Here is a 15,212-nt window from a genome sequence, read left to right as displayed (position 1 = left end):
TTGTTATCTTAAATGGACAAAATAAAGACCATTCAGAGAGGGAAATGTTGTTTAATATGCAAGGTACAAAAAGGAAGAGTCATTTAGTAAACTGTAAATACTCTGAGGCATAAGCTCATTATTTTTGTTGCTATGCAGAAGATCCCCACTAATTCACATTAATGACTTGGAGACTCACTGTAAATGACTGAATTTTATTATGAGATACTAGATGAACTAAATGGTAAAACTCTCGTGGACTTGCAATTGTAGTTTGATTGATATCAAGGCAAAAGAGTAAGAAATATGGCAAGAACTAATTGCAAAATATCTGCTGGTCATTTGTGTGATGGAAAGATTCATTTCAAGTATTTGAGGGGGAACATAGATGAAACTAAACTAGGTTAATTAATCTATGTTTAAGCAGAAAAATGGAGCAAAACTATATCAATTTTGAAAACAAAATGACATATTGATTTTTGAAACACTTCCTCATATTTTTGAGATTCTTATTTTGTCTCCCAGTTTAAAATAATAATAATAATAATAGTAATAGTAATACTAATAATAATAAAATTTGGAACCATTATTTTGGCCAGAGAAACATACACTTCTAAAGACAAAATGCTGAAGAATGAGGCACATAACTATTGCAGGCTGATTCTTTATTTTTCATGGTGCTATTACGTAGAAATTTCCTAATTTCAGAATCCCTCTCCAGTTTGCGATTAGATGCAGCATGCTACCAACAGCATCATCCTATTGATGACCTTCTCTATTTTTTCTTATACCATGTTTTTCTTGATACAAGATGAAGAAATAAACTATTCTACATCTTAAATTATTAAAAAAATAATAATTCACAAAGTGTTTTCATACTTTCATTGTCATAAATTCCCATCTGCTCATCTGGAAAAAATCTGCTAACAATTATAAGCCATTGACTTCATCAAAGAACATTATTTGGTTTTGTACTTCTTTTTCTTAATACTCTGCTTGCCATCTGGATCTGAATTTAAAGATATAAAAAGATATAAAATTCTGTAGAAATTGGAGGTGTACAAAGGGAAGGATCTATTTCAAAATAAGTGGAGGAAAGAAAAATCACATGGACTAAATATGTCACAAGATAAACAAATAAAATGCACAGGAAAAGGCTTATGATCACTTAACTACTGAAAATCATTTAGGATTTGTGCCCATTGTCACAGAAAGATGGAAAATTTTTTCACACATACAATTTCACAAAAGCACCCTGTTTATCTGTATTCTGATAAGTAGCTTTTCTACATTAGCTGAATTAATTCTCAGGATTCTGTCAACTAACTTACATAGAATAAGGATTTCTGGAGACTACATATGTGAGAAGTTCCAGCTTCTGATTTCAAGTAATTCTACAGAGTTTCTTTGTCTTTTCTAAGTTAGAATAAATGAAAAACAACAGATAGCAGTGGTGTTGAACATTTTCTGTGGCAATGATTCACATACATAGAAACGCAGGTCCTGAAAGGGTTTAGATGTTAGTCTTCCTAGAATGGAAAGTGTGGTGGTATTTTTGTTTCATCAAAGAAAATAAAGCCCTGAGGTACCACTTTAGGTCTCTGCCTCTAACAATTTAACACTGAGATCTTCTAACATCTCTTTCTAACACAGGGGTGTGGAATTTGCCCTCTGTATTTTACCATCTTCCTCAGCCCCGTAGAGCAGTTGTTGCTTTGTTGTGCTTAGTCTTACAGTTGTGCTCCAAATTCCAGGTAAATGGCAAACAAAAGTGTCAAGAACAGGGAGCAGGACGCCCTGGAGAGGAGGAGCAGACACACAGACCTGCTACCCTGCTCCTGCAGTACCCAGGAGAGCAATCTGTGGCTCAGGTGGGCTGCAAGGTGCCCATAACAGCATAACAGCACCCTAAAGAGGTCATCTCCGTTATCTTCTACTTTTTCAGCTGTAGAATACTTAATTTATTGGTATTTTAATTAATTTTTAAATAAGAATTTATTTATAATGAAAAGATTCCTTGAAAAACAATAGACAAAAACTTTTGATTCAGACTGCCAAGCATGTAATGAGGCAACACTGTCATAATCAGTTTCTGGTTTTCTGATTGTTTTGCCCTTATTTAAGTTGTGAACTTTCACCAAGAATGAGCAACATCACTCAGGGGCTCGATAGTGAGTATATCTTTGCACAAAGTGACAGACCTTGAGCAAAAATCCTTCTTTGAAGGAACATAGTGATCTGAAGGCTTGAATGGCCTCAGTAAAGTGATATATTTGCTACTGAGTCTCATGTAAGAAGCCATTTTCACTGCCTGGTTTAATAGATGTAGTCTGAAATAGGGGTTTTTGTGGAAGGGAGAATAGGTATCTATTTACTAAAATTACAACATTAAACCAAAAAAAGGAGAAGGATTACATATTTAAGAGGTGTTAAATACATATCAAATAAAATGTGAACTCTGGTGTCAATGTGCACCCCTACATAAGGCATTTCTTTAAATGAGTTGAACATTAAATCAGTTAACAAATACAGCTCAATAGGATATGTCCATCAGTTTTATTAGTTCAAATTGCATTCAGAGAGAAAAGTGTCATTCAGAGAAAAGAAAGAGAGAGAGAAATAAAAAGCAGATCCCATATTCCTGTGTATTGAAAAAAACCATGCCTTCTTTACCAAATAAATCTTTCTTAAAGGCACCTTCTGACATTCACTGTGACAGAGAAAATAGCCATCAGCAACAACTGGCAGCCAAAGAATATTGAGCTGCTTTGAGTAGTTCTCAAGAGATGGGAATTCTAGGAAGCAAATCCTTTTTACACTGGCTGAAAATGTCCATTTTTTTTTACCTGTGATCACCAGATAATCAGCAAATAAATCTCTCCTACAGCATCCCTCTGCTGCAGAGCTCAGTGAGGTTCGTTCAAAGCATTTCATTTCTATTGACATTTTTATACATTAAAAGTTTAGTGAAGTAGTGAAGGTGTGATTTAAACCAGAATTACTTCTTTATTGTTGCAAAATAAGCTAAAGTTTAGTATCTCAGATCTGTTTTTCTATGATGTATAAATATCATCACCCTCTTCTAAAGATTTTACTATCATTGCTTAAATGTCACAAATCACTTCCTGTTAGAAGTCTACGTAGAAAGTATAAAGGTATTATAATTCTGATAATAATAATAATATATATTTGTAAAAGAAATAAAACACATTTATAGATTAAGAAAATTTGGCGTATGCAGCACTTTGTGAATATAAAAGACCTGAAAAAAAGTGTAGTGCTTCAAAGTAAAACTGGCACACCAGTTTTTGCTAGTGTGGTTTGAATAACAATGGGGATGTGCAGTATATGACTAAGTGTTTGCAAGCACAACAAGCTGTGGCCATGTAGCCCAACAATAGTATTGCCATGGCTATTAACAGGCCACAGGCTTTTTACAGATATTGCTAAACATCACTACTGAGGCTTCTCAGACTTGGTCTGTCTGAACTTTACTTGAACTTAAAAATTTGTTACACTGTGAAAACAATTGCTTTATTTGGCCAGGTATTTATGGTTAAATATTTATCCTTTTGTTTATTTTAATGTGGTGCAAGCATGGTTTTATAGAGGCTAAGAAGCAGTTATTCTGTGTAGAATGAAATATTTCAACTCTAACACAATGCAGAAGACAAATGCAGACATGGTGCAGTAGCAGAGGACTTGAGAAGTGGAGATGGAGGAGGTGGCATAGAGGAGTACAGGCATGAGATAATCAGGGATTAAGCACAGATAAAGAGATCATCCTGTAATAAATGTTTCTACTTCTGTAAGTAAGTAAAAATAATGTCATTTCAATGCCCTGGGAAGTTTACAGTGTTTACCATGAGTACACATGAATTTATAGGCCCTCTATTGCTCTTTAATATCTCTGATATTTAACATACTTGGGTATAAACTATGATGCCATAGAATATCCTCTAAATAGTATGCATTTAAGAAGATCTTGACCTTTTCTGATTACTCAGTATTATTTCTGTCTGCGAACTTCACAAACTTCTGGGAATGTTTAAACCAGGTAAACAGTTATGCAGAACTTGAGTTTGAAGTTTCTGGTTATATTTCAGTAATCTAAGAAATCAAGTAAAGTTACTACAGGATCATATCTTTGTTCAGCAGTTGCAATAAAAAGTCCACATTTAAATTATTTGATTTTAAGTAATTTGCCTGCATGCAGTATAATAGCAGGAAGGTTCTGTAGGAATCTGTAGAATTCTGTAGAATCTGTAGCAATCTGTATTGCATTCTGAGTCTAATTAAAACCCAATATTTTTTAACTCTTATGGCAAAATAAGTTTATTTTCAGGGATATATTTTCAAAGAATGTTATTGAAGAATGTTATTGTAAAAATAGATACCTTGGTGAGTATGCAAATTCTTTTGCATGAGAGGACACCAACTCTATAGTATTTATGCAAATGCTGTATGTGCCATCCATTTCCTAGCTATGAAAAAAGAAATAGAAATAAGGATTTGATTCTTCAGGAAATAAAGTGCAGTAAGCCTTTTAAAGAAATGCAATAACATTCACATTAAATTCAAAAAAGAATATTGAAAAGTACCTTGAAATTATGTGAAAACATAAATGTCTTTAGATTCATGGTCTTAAAAGAAATAGATTTCCAAACTATTTTGGAAAATTTCCTCTGTTACATCTACAGCTTTGCTTTACAGGACTGAGATTTAAGAAACTGTAAATTCTTTCTATTTTTGTGCTCCATTAATGCTCCCTTTTTTTTGTATCCAAAGATATGATGAGGGCAGCTTAGTTCATAAATAACTCATTTTGCATTCTCCCTCACCAAATATCAATGATATGTTTTGTGTACAATACAAAAGCATACTGGAGTAAAATAAAAAGCATTAATCATTATACAGATGACAAAAAGAAGAAAAGAAAATACCTGTTGCAACATAAAATGAATTTTAAAAAAAGGTTAGAATAATGGAATACATCCAATTGCATAAAAAGGCAAAAAACTTCTTTCAAACACAAAGGGAGATTCAAAAACAATAGCAATGAATTAATTAAAAACTAGTTATTGAATTAAACAAAAAACGAGAGATAATCTTGTTCCTGAGACCTTGACTCTATAGTGTTTTATTCACATTACAAATACATGCTTTTAATTAGTTTCTTTCCAATTTCTTTGCACAACTCTCAAAAAAGGAGGCCTCTGTACCAGAGTTCTGAAGGTACCAAAGAGCTTATTACCATGACAATAATTTTATTGGAGTTTTCTGTAGTTTCTTTAAACATTTTGCTTTTCCTGATCTGTCTTATGAGTTTTGTTAATTTAGCTTATTTATGAGAAGTAAAAATATCAACACATAGGGGTGTATACAATATTTAAAGAAAATAAAGACATAACTGCTCTCTATCCTCATTAGTTCAAACCAGCCAGAATTTAGTCATTGGCCAAAAAATTACTTGGAATATGTCAAAGGGTCTGTGACTCTGTACACTTGCTACCTGTAGACCTGCACATCAATTTTCAAGCTTTAGCACACACTTCAGGAATGTCGACCTTCACATCTCACCAAGGGTGCTCCACCAGCCTTTGGTTTTATCATCTTATTCAACACTCTGCTGTCTATTCCTTACATTTTTTTCATGGCATTCTACTCTTTTATGACCTTTTTCAGAGCTATTTACCTTTGCCTGTCAGTTTAGGCTGTTCTATAATGGAAATTTTAGAGGTTTTTCTGTAATAAGCCTACTCTCTTCCAATGAAAGGGAAAGAAAAAAAAAAAACCCACAAACCCAAACTCATTTATTAATAACAAATATACAAGAATTAAATTTTGCAACTAGGTGCATAGTAAAAATAGTTCCTGGGTTTTTATTAGCAGCTTTTTTATTAAAGGTCTATTCTTTGTTGTTCTGGCAGCTCTGCTTCTGGGAGGCTAGGAAAACTAACATAAAGAAAAAAGTATTTCTTTTATTCTTACATAGTGGTCATACAAATCCTTTCACTTGTTCTGTTTAATTCTTCTACCATAAAGAAAGATCAGAAAGTATGGTCTTCTGTTTTAATCTGTGCTTTCAGGAGGCAAATAATGAAAGGTGGGTGGCAAAGATCAGCCTACTTCAATTTAATATTTTTATAGTGCTATTCAGAAGTTCAGGCACAAATCAGAGAAGGTAAGAGACTGGAGATGGCTTGCCATTACATAGCAAATGTCAGAAGATATATTTTATAGAGTTTTAAGGAATTTTGTAATAAGAATACGTTGTAAAATTATTTATCAGTGCATCAAAATAACAAGGAATTTCTCAAATTTTATGTCAGGACCCAGAAACCTCAAAGGTTTATAAATAGATAAAAAATACCAAGAGTCCTGGCCTTTTTAAATCTCACTGTAGCAACTAATTTTACTTTGGAATATTTAAAATAAAGTGGCAAACCTCCTTGAACTAAAACTGTTTTAGGAGTCCTTAGAACAAGAGGATAAATATATGATTATATTTTCTGGATGACCATCAAATTATTACATTTTTGCATTTTTAATATAAAAAAAAGTTAAATCGAATTTGATGGAAAGTGGGAGTAGCTACATCTGTGGTCGCTAGCAGTTGTTTAAAAAAAATACAAAATTGAGTAAATGCAAGAGAAAACCACAACATTCCTTTAATGAGAAAGCAAATGGAATAAAAAATTCATGAAGTGGAAACTCTTCTAGTGAAATTAAAGCATTTATGTTGATTTTGAAATATTCTTGATTTTGTGGGTTTTAAAGTTTTCTAGAAATAAGAACTTTAAAAATAATTTAAATATTTTTGAAGATAAAATTGCAAAACATTTGTTGTTCTCTCTGTCCACAAGTAGTTGCAGGAATAAATCAGTGCATAATCCTAGTTCAGAAAAGGAGTTGTGAAGAATGTTCTTTATCTAAAAATATTTTAAAAAAAGGGATCAATATTTTATAACATATTAGAATGTAATGAATCATAAATATGTGTGGTAATTAGAAGGTCAGCAGAAGTTATGCTCTTAATTCACTTAAATGCTTTTGTGAAACTCATTACTATATGCTCCCTAGGTCCATGAGGACTCTAAAAAAAATATTTTTTTATATCCTGCTATTTAGCTGGCACAAAAAACATAATGTTTGCAAATATTATTTAAAAGCTTGTTTGTACAATAAAGAATGACAGATTGACCAAGAGGTTTGTAACATAAATCACTCAAAGCTTTATCAGCACTAGGGAACAAGTTTTTATGAAAATGGCAGAGTGTAAATGACCAGCAGAATTGCCATTGTTATGAAGTAATAGTTATTTTAAAATATAACAGGTCAAAAAACTGTCTCTTGCGAGAAGGATGAAATATAAAGAGAAAAGTGGTTATGGTGTCTGTACTTGAAAATAGAGTTGTTTAAATATAGCTTTATTGTTATACTGTTTTTGCCAGGTAACTTGGTTAGTTATATAGGGTAACATTCATCTTTCTGAAGGCCAAAAATAAGAGTGAAATCCCCAAAGACTTGGTTGCTTTCTTCTCCTGGAAAAAAGAATGAAAAAAAAGAAAATATCAGAAAATATCATGTCTTCACTTGACAATTTGTGCATATTAATTTTCTTTCGACAGATGTTAAATATCTTGATAACAACTTTTATACTGAAGTTTACATTTACTTTCTTTTTTTTTCCTTTGTAGTTATTTCAAATTTGGATCATGGTAAAATTTTTAAGAATTAAAATGGAATGATTAAAATAAAGAAATAAAATAAAATGCTCTGCTGCATCAGAGCATTCAGAACAGGAGACTGGGTTGTACGGTTCACAACAAAATTACCCACACAGACAAATTGCTTCAAACAAATCTAGGGATTTACAAAATACGCAGAAATTGGTTGGGGGATTAATTAACATTGTAACATCAGCCTTCCCTCAGATATTCTTCGTAAAACGTTTGTCCTTGCAAAAAAAAAAAAAAAACAGAAACAAAAAAACCAAAAAAAGTATATATATATATATATATATATATATATATATATATATATATATATATATATATAGCACCTATAGCAAAAGGTATCTTCCTGGAGGTTTCCATGTTTGTGATTTTATGCAGCACATGGAAGTGCTGATAAATCACTCGTGAGCTCCACACACCTTCAATGCACCTTCAGCCTGATCTGCAGTGCTCGAGCTGTCGTGCTCGGAATCCCTTCTGGACAGAGCTGCCGATCACGCTAAACCATGGGAACAGCTCAGCGACACAGACAGATGTTCACAGAGAATGAGACAGAGACCACCAAACTCACCCATTTATAAATTTAACAGGACTGGAATAAAGGACTTCAATGTGAAAGTCTGATTCATTTATCTGGTAGTTTCTTTCAATTATGTTTTTGGAAGATAATTTTGCAAACAAACTATGTCAGCCCTTATATATTGCTACCACAAACCAGAGGGATTGCACTTGGCCTCATTCAACCTTTCAAACTCAGCATTCTTCATAATTTTGTGCTAATTCAGAAAACAGCTTTTCATACTAAGCTCTGAACTTTTTTTCTCAAACCTTCTGTCACTGGGAAAGAAATATGACATTGAGGCTTAAACATAATTTTAACAGGAAGGAAACTCAGAAAAACTAAGTTTAAACAAAACCTGAAACACAGGAGCACAACAGCCGACCAAAAAAAAAAAAAAACCCAAAAAATTGAAAGACAAAAGATCATAAATATTTACATAGGCAGGATTTTGGCTAAAATAAAAAATGCCCAAATGTTCCTAATAACTTCAGCAGAACCAAAAAGCATTAAAACATTTTTATCTGTGCCTGTGGTACGATAATAGACACAAAATTGAACAAAATAGTAGCAGGGATGTATATAATTAAGACAAACTATAAAAAGACTGCACTTTTAAAAAATAGCTTATAGTGAAGCCTAGTTCTGACACTTTAGTAGATATTTTCTTCAGTTATAAATACAATATGTTTGAATTCTGAACTAAACTGTTTTACCCCAAAAGCTTTGCCAATTGCCCCGATTGAGGTATTTTGGCTTTTATGAGACAGTTTACAACACATATCACAGGAAAAATAAATGTAGATTTTCATAAATTCATTCTTTATTTTACTTAATAATTTGAAGAGCAAGTAACTTACACGTTCCATTTTCTGAGGCAAAGATAAGGCAAAATGCAGTGAGCAGTTTTTATCCAGAAATGGGGAAAAATAGATCATTTTCGGCGTAACACTGAAGTTTGACTTACTGATCCAGGGATGATATTTTTCTTCTGGGTACATTTCTTGGCTCTTTAAACTTATACACAAATGTTACCCTGTGTGCAAAATTGTATTTGAATCTGGAGTGCATTCACTCTTAAAGCGAATTTAGCTGTTTCTCTGAGGGCTAGGAGAATCATAGATGTAAATTTTCTCCATATATGTGGAAATTTAAGCACACAGGTATAAGACACAAAACCGAAAAATTTAAATCTTCAGCAGGGAGTCACCTAAATTAATAAATACAAATAGAAAAAGAATGTCTCTCTTATCTTTTTCCACTGTAGAATTTTTCTTCTACCAGCAGTAAAGATTCATAAGGATTTAATAAGTAATTCAGCAGAATATAAATAACTATTTCAGGAAGCAAAGAAAAAAAAAGAAATTTTGAAAAACTGGTTAAATATCTCCTATTTTACAGTGAAGAATTCCAGTGAGTTGAAGAGAATAACGGCTCTACCTTACTGGACTGTTGTATTTTGAATAGAAGATCCAATAATGGGAGGAAGGTTTCATGAAATAGTCATCATGTCATTTCATTGAGGAAGGGTGACATGGGCTCCATTAGGCCTTTAAAATTTATCTTAGATGCAGTTATATGAGAAGAAATTTAATCTGCTTTCTGAATTTTTATATAGTGAGTCTGTAAGATTTAGCTACCTGTATTACTTTACTTCAAATAATTCTTTACTATAGAATGAAAAAAAAAAATAGTGGGAAAGACTGGAAAAAAAATCACCATCGATTTTTCCCACATAGTGGAAGTTTTTTGAGCAATGTCCAAAAAATTTTAAATTTCAATGTCTTCATACTGAACCTATCAATTCTCTGATGAGTGCTCCAAGTTACCAAAATAGTGAGCACTGAGGTGATGAATGATTACTAACCATAATTCACAGGGTATTCTAAGGCTGGCAGTAGGTGCACAACTCTGGAAATGAAGTGAATGGAAGGAATAACAAATTTTGGCCCTTCAATTGAGTGACTTCTTTCTCAGCAGTGACAGAATCCAGCATTTTTAAAGATTCAAAAAAAAAAAAAAGTAAAAAAAGGTAGATGTACTTTTAGAAGATGACTGGTTCATCCAAAGCCGGGTGGCAGTTAAGCAAGTATCAAGTGTACTGGAATGCTTACACGACCATTCTAATTTTTATTTCAAAATAACTTTTAACTTCTTAATTACTTTTTGCTCAAATATTTAAATATTAGTTTAGAAAGTAAGATTCAATCTCAGTTTGGGTTTGAAAAAAAAATTATGCTTAAATAATGGCAAATTTGCCTTTTTCTCTCTTTTTATGACAGCTAATCTCTTAGGATTAGAAAAATATTTATTGCTAATTTTTAGTTAAAATAATACATTATTCAATATTAATCCTCCACGTATTCATAAATGCTTCTTTCCTATGTTAGGACAATCCCCTGGAACACAGTGTCAATAATTACTACAGACAGAAGGTAGGAAACAATTTATTTTCAAACACAAATGAAACAATTATTGAAGCAAAAGTGTTATATACTATATCTGCAAGGAATGTATTTACATACTTTCATTTCTAGAAAGGGCTTCTTGCTTTGAAATGGAAGCAGTTTTCTAACTTAAAGTAGGTAATTACACACTCCATTAAACAAGTAATTAACAGATTACAATTTAAAAAAAAACCTTGAAAATGAGCAATTCAGATGCTAAATGTGAAGCACACTGTTATAATTAGCATAATACTTTTTGAAATGTATTAACAAATACACAATGAAAATGGGAAAAAAAAATCTATTTTCTCCTTGCAAATCATAAGCGACAAACAGTACAAGTCAAACAATATGATAGTATAAAAACCTCATGCAAATACCTCATGCTAAATCATTTACTTAAATAAATAAATAAATGAATAGCCTCTTAATTCCCTGGAGATATAGCTAAAACTTCCAGAAGATTATTAGTGCCTATGCACCATGCTGGGAGCATTCATTATGTGAAGAAAAACAAAAGGTCAGATACTGGGTATTTTACAAGCAAATATGCTTCTTGTATTAATTTGAAGATGCTAGTGAAATTTTACCTACCACTATTCTAAATATCAGGAAAAGCTGCCATAATGAAAAACACTATCCAGTACTTGATGCTGCCATGTCTTTTGTGTATTTTGCACGTCTGATGGAGTTTCTCAAAATAAAGGTTCATAAGCTCAGGGCAGTGAAAGGCATGGCTTGGTTTATGAACTGATTTCTTCAGCTCCTTCAACCCAGCTGGCAAATACTGGCCCCTGTCCGTTCCACCAGTACAAGCTGTGTGCTTTTCAGCTGCTGCCCTGTAGAAATATTAATTTACTTCAAAATTAAGGAAATGGACATAATTAGGAAATAGGAGCCATATCCTTTGTATGTAGTCAGCTTATTTCATCATCTTTATAGCCATCTCTTTTTATTTGTTGACAATATAAACTGTAGAGAGGAAATGAACAAGACAGAATCCAGTTTAACCCCTTTTCCACAGGTATTTAATCCAGCTGTTCTCCTGAATTATCATTTAAATCATCACCTTACTTCAAAATGGTACATTCTTCTTCTTCTAACCCACAGGAAGATTTCAATTATTCAAACATTATGTTCAAGTGCTCTTTCTTCCATAGAACTAATACCATTTTCATTATTTTTATTAAATCAAAAGAAATATCATGGGGTTTTTAATCAGAAAGCCAGTAGAAGGCAATAAACAGTAAATAAAAGCCTTAAAAATAAAGTTTTATTAATATAAAGTCCAGAACAAACAAAAATATTAATCTTCTGTCACTTTCTTTTTATTTTTCTTTTTTTTTTTAATTTTCTATTAATTCATGACTCCAGCAACTAGGAACCCAATTTTAATTTATAGGACATGACAATCAGAGCCCATGGCAATGTGGCTGTACAGGAGCAATGTTTTGTTTAATGTATTAATGTCATGATAAGCTGAATTACTCTCTTGCTAATGAGGTTGACCTCTTCTGGTGTTATTGCTAGCCAGGACAGTAAAGAAATTCAAATATCCCAGAATCACTCAAGACTTAATTTGAATTGAAACAGAGCAACTACAAAATATAATAAAAAGCTGAATTACTGTATAAGACTGAATCAAATGTCTGAATCTGTGGGTAAAGGAGACTGCAAACCTTACAGAAGGGAATTGTTGTAAGGCAAACCCATGATGACATGTCAGTGTGATGGGTTACTCCCACATACAGCACACTAATTTCTTCCACTTTCATTTACCTAATAGATTGCTCTAAGAAGCACCAACTCATATGGCGGAAGGAGGAGGGCCATGAGATTAAATCAGAATGGTAAAGGCAGTTATTAATCCTCTGAGTATCAGCAATAATAGTAACTTCTTCAAGTGAATAAAGCGCTCCTCAGTTCCTTTCTTAAACACCTTTTCCTTCCTTAAACATATTTCTTGGTCTACTTTGACACTTAATTATTATCATGGATGGTCCTCAGCCCAAGATCATGCACGAGAGCAATAGTAATTTAAAAGCTGGGGTTTTTTGTTCTTCCAGGTATGACTGAAAGTAAAAAAATAAACATGAGAATGCATCTATAAATTTACTGTATTTTATCTTTTTCCTCTATGGAGGAATTATTTGTATGAAATTATTAATTTCTACTTAAATCCATCATAATATTTATCATAAGACTCTGATAAATATTATGAATAGTTGAAACTGATATCATGAGTTTGAATTTAGTAGAGACAGAGGCCTACATAAAAATACACATAAGTGGCAGCATAAGACAAATTACTCAGATTAATGTCATATTGTAAAATGTCCCATATGTGAAAATTTTGCATTTTTGTTTGTTGCTTTAAATCTCTTTAAATCTACAGATACAGTTCTGGGCTTGTTCCATTTAAAAAGCTTTCTTATTTACTATTATTTATTTTCTCAACAAATATGGAAAACTGTTCTGGAATACTGTTAGACTGATGATTTTCATAAATTAATATTTAAACAGTTTTCTAGAGTTATTCAATTTCTGAGAATTTAGGACAAAAGATAAGGAATAAGTCTTGTTTATAAAAAAATTATTTCTGAATATAGGTTTCAATCACACATAAAATGCAATCCCCACTTATTTGAGAAATAACTTTATCGCACATGGGTCTTCTGAGCCTGAAAGAAGAGGTATTTGAGTACAGATCTCCCTAAAACTACGACCCATGTATTTTAAACAGCAAATAAATGTCCAGAGTTCATAGTGTTTCTGTAGAAAATAAAATTTGAAAAAAAATATTTTGCCATCTACATTAGACTTGCTTATTTTGATTTCCCTTGTATTTTCAAAAAGGGAGAAAAATCTTGATAACACACCATTAGACTAGCAATGAAGTAAATAGTGACTGCTATCATCAGCCTTATGTTATAAAAGCTATTGCAGGCAAAAAATTTAATCTAGAAAAGTGCTGTGGACAGCCAGCAATTCTGATCCTCTTTCTGCAACTGTTAAAGACAAAATCGCTCTCACTTTCTATCTGTAGGTTATTTTTATGATTAGTCCTCTTTTCAATGTCATACTTTGCTGTATAGTAACCAAGATGCTTATGCAAAACCACATTGGGATATTACCTATAACAGCTAACAAAAGTTAATAGTTTTAGAAGATTAACCAATGTGAACTCACATGACAATGAATCTGAATATCTTGTAATATTTATTTCCTCTGTGAAAACAAAACTTTAATAATTGGCCTTGTTGCAGACTTCAGTGTTACTCACAGTCTTGCTTCATGGCCTGAGGAAGTAGTTTTGGGAGCTCCTTATAGAGAGATAGATTTTGGAGGAACTTCACAGTTCTTCTGTTCAAACAAAAGTAATTTCTAAGACAAGTAATTTCCAAGAAGAAATAAAACCTTTTCTTGCACAAAATTTGAAAAAAATAGAGGCTAAGGCAGAAAACACCCATTTCTGTCTTGTATATTTTTTTTTTCACATAATATTCCTTTATATTTTAAATGAAATTGTAAAAGCTGATAAGTATTTTTTGTAGCAGAAGAATACTTAACATTTGGCCATAGGAAAATTCTGTGATTTTGATAAATAGCATTTATCAATTTATCAAAGTGGGAAAATTAATTTCATATTCATTTGAAAGAAATACACTGCAATAATTTTTTCAGGTGATGCCATAGAAATCATCAGCAATATATTTGAAAATAAACCAGTAAAAATTTTATTATGCTGTTCCTTATTTTCTTTTAGATTGTGCTCTCCAATAGTTCCCTCCTGCTAGAAATAACTAAAATCCAGTGGAATCCACAACAATATCAAACTTCAGGGTTCACTCCCAAAGTGACATATCCTAGGTATTACATTCAGATTATTAATTATTCTGTCATTGTTGTGGCTCCATTAGATATCAGAAGTTAATGTCTTACTATTGCCAGCTACTTCAAATTTCTTATATTGCTCCAACACGTATTGTTATATCTTCTAATGAGGTTTCAGGATGTCATCTTTATTAGAGGCAGACACACAGTAAGAAAGTACAAAGTTTCACTTAAGAAATGTCTGGCATCTCTTCTTGCTTTCATCAGACTGCAGCCCCAGGTGATCTTAGCTGAGGCATCTTTCTTAGAAATAGCCACTTGTTTCGATTTTGCAAACACTTTTTAGTCTTGAAAAATCCAAATTCCTTTTTTTACTGTTAATAAAATCTGCTGGATAATTAATTTTATACAACTTTATTAATTTTTATTTAGATCTGCTAGGTAGGAAACTGGTGATCTGCTCTAGCTCTGCTAGCCAGCAAGCTGTAACTGCCTATGGCAGTGATAATGCAGTAATTCTTCAGTCTGTTGTACCAGTAGGATTTGTAAGAACTCTGTAAAATGTGAATTGCACAGGTCTCATGACTAGAACTTGGGAAAGATACAAGTAAAATGTATTCATAGTTTATTGTCTATACCTGAGCCCATTGTTCG

The sequence above is a fragment of the Ammospiza caudacuta genome, chromosome 4 (assembly GCF_027887145.1).
Source record: "Ammospiza caudacuta isolate bAmmCau1 chromosome 4, bAmmCau1.pri, whole genome shotgun sequence".
Taxonomy (NCBI): domain Eukaryota; kingdom Metazoa; phylum Chordata; class Aves; order Passeriformes; family Passerellidae; genus Ammospiza; species Ammospiza caudacuta.
This window is presented reverse-complemented; position numbering follows the sequence as displayed.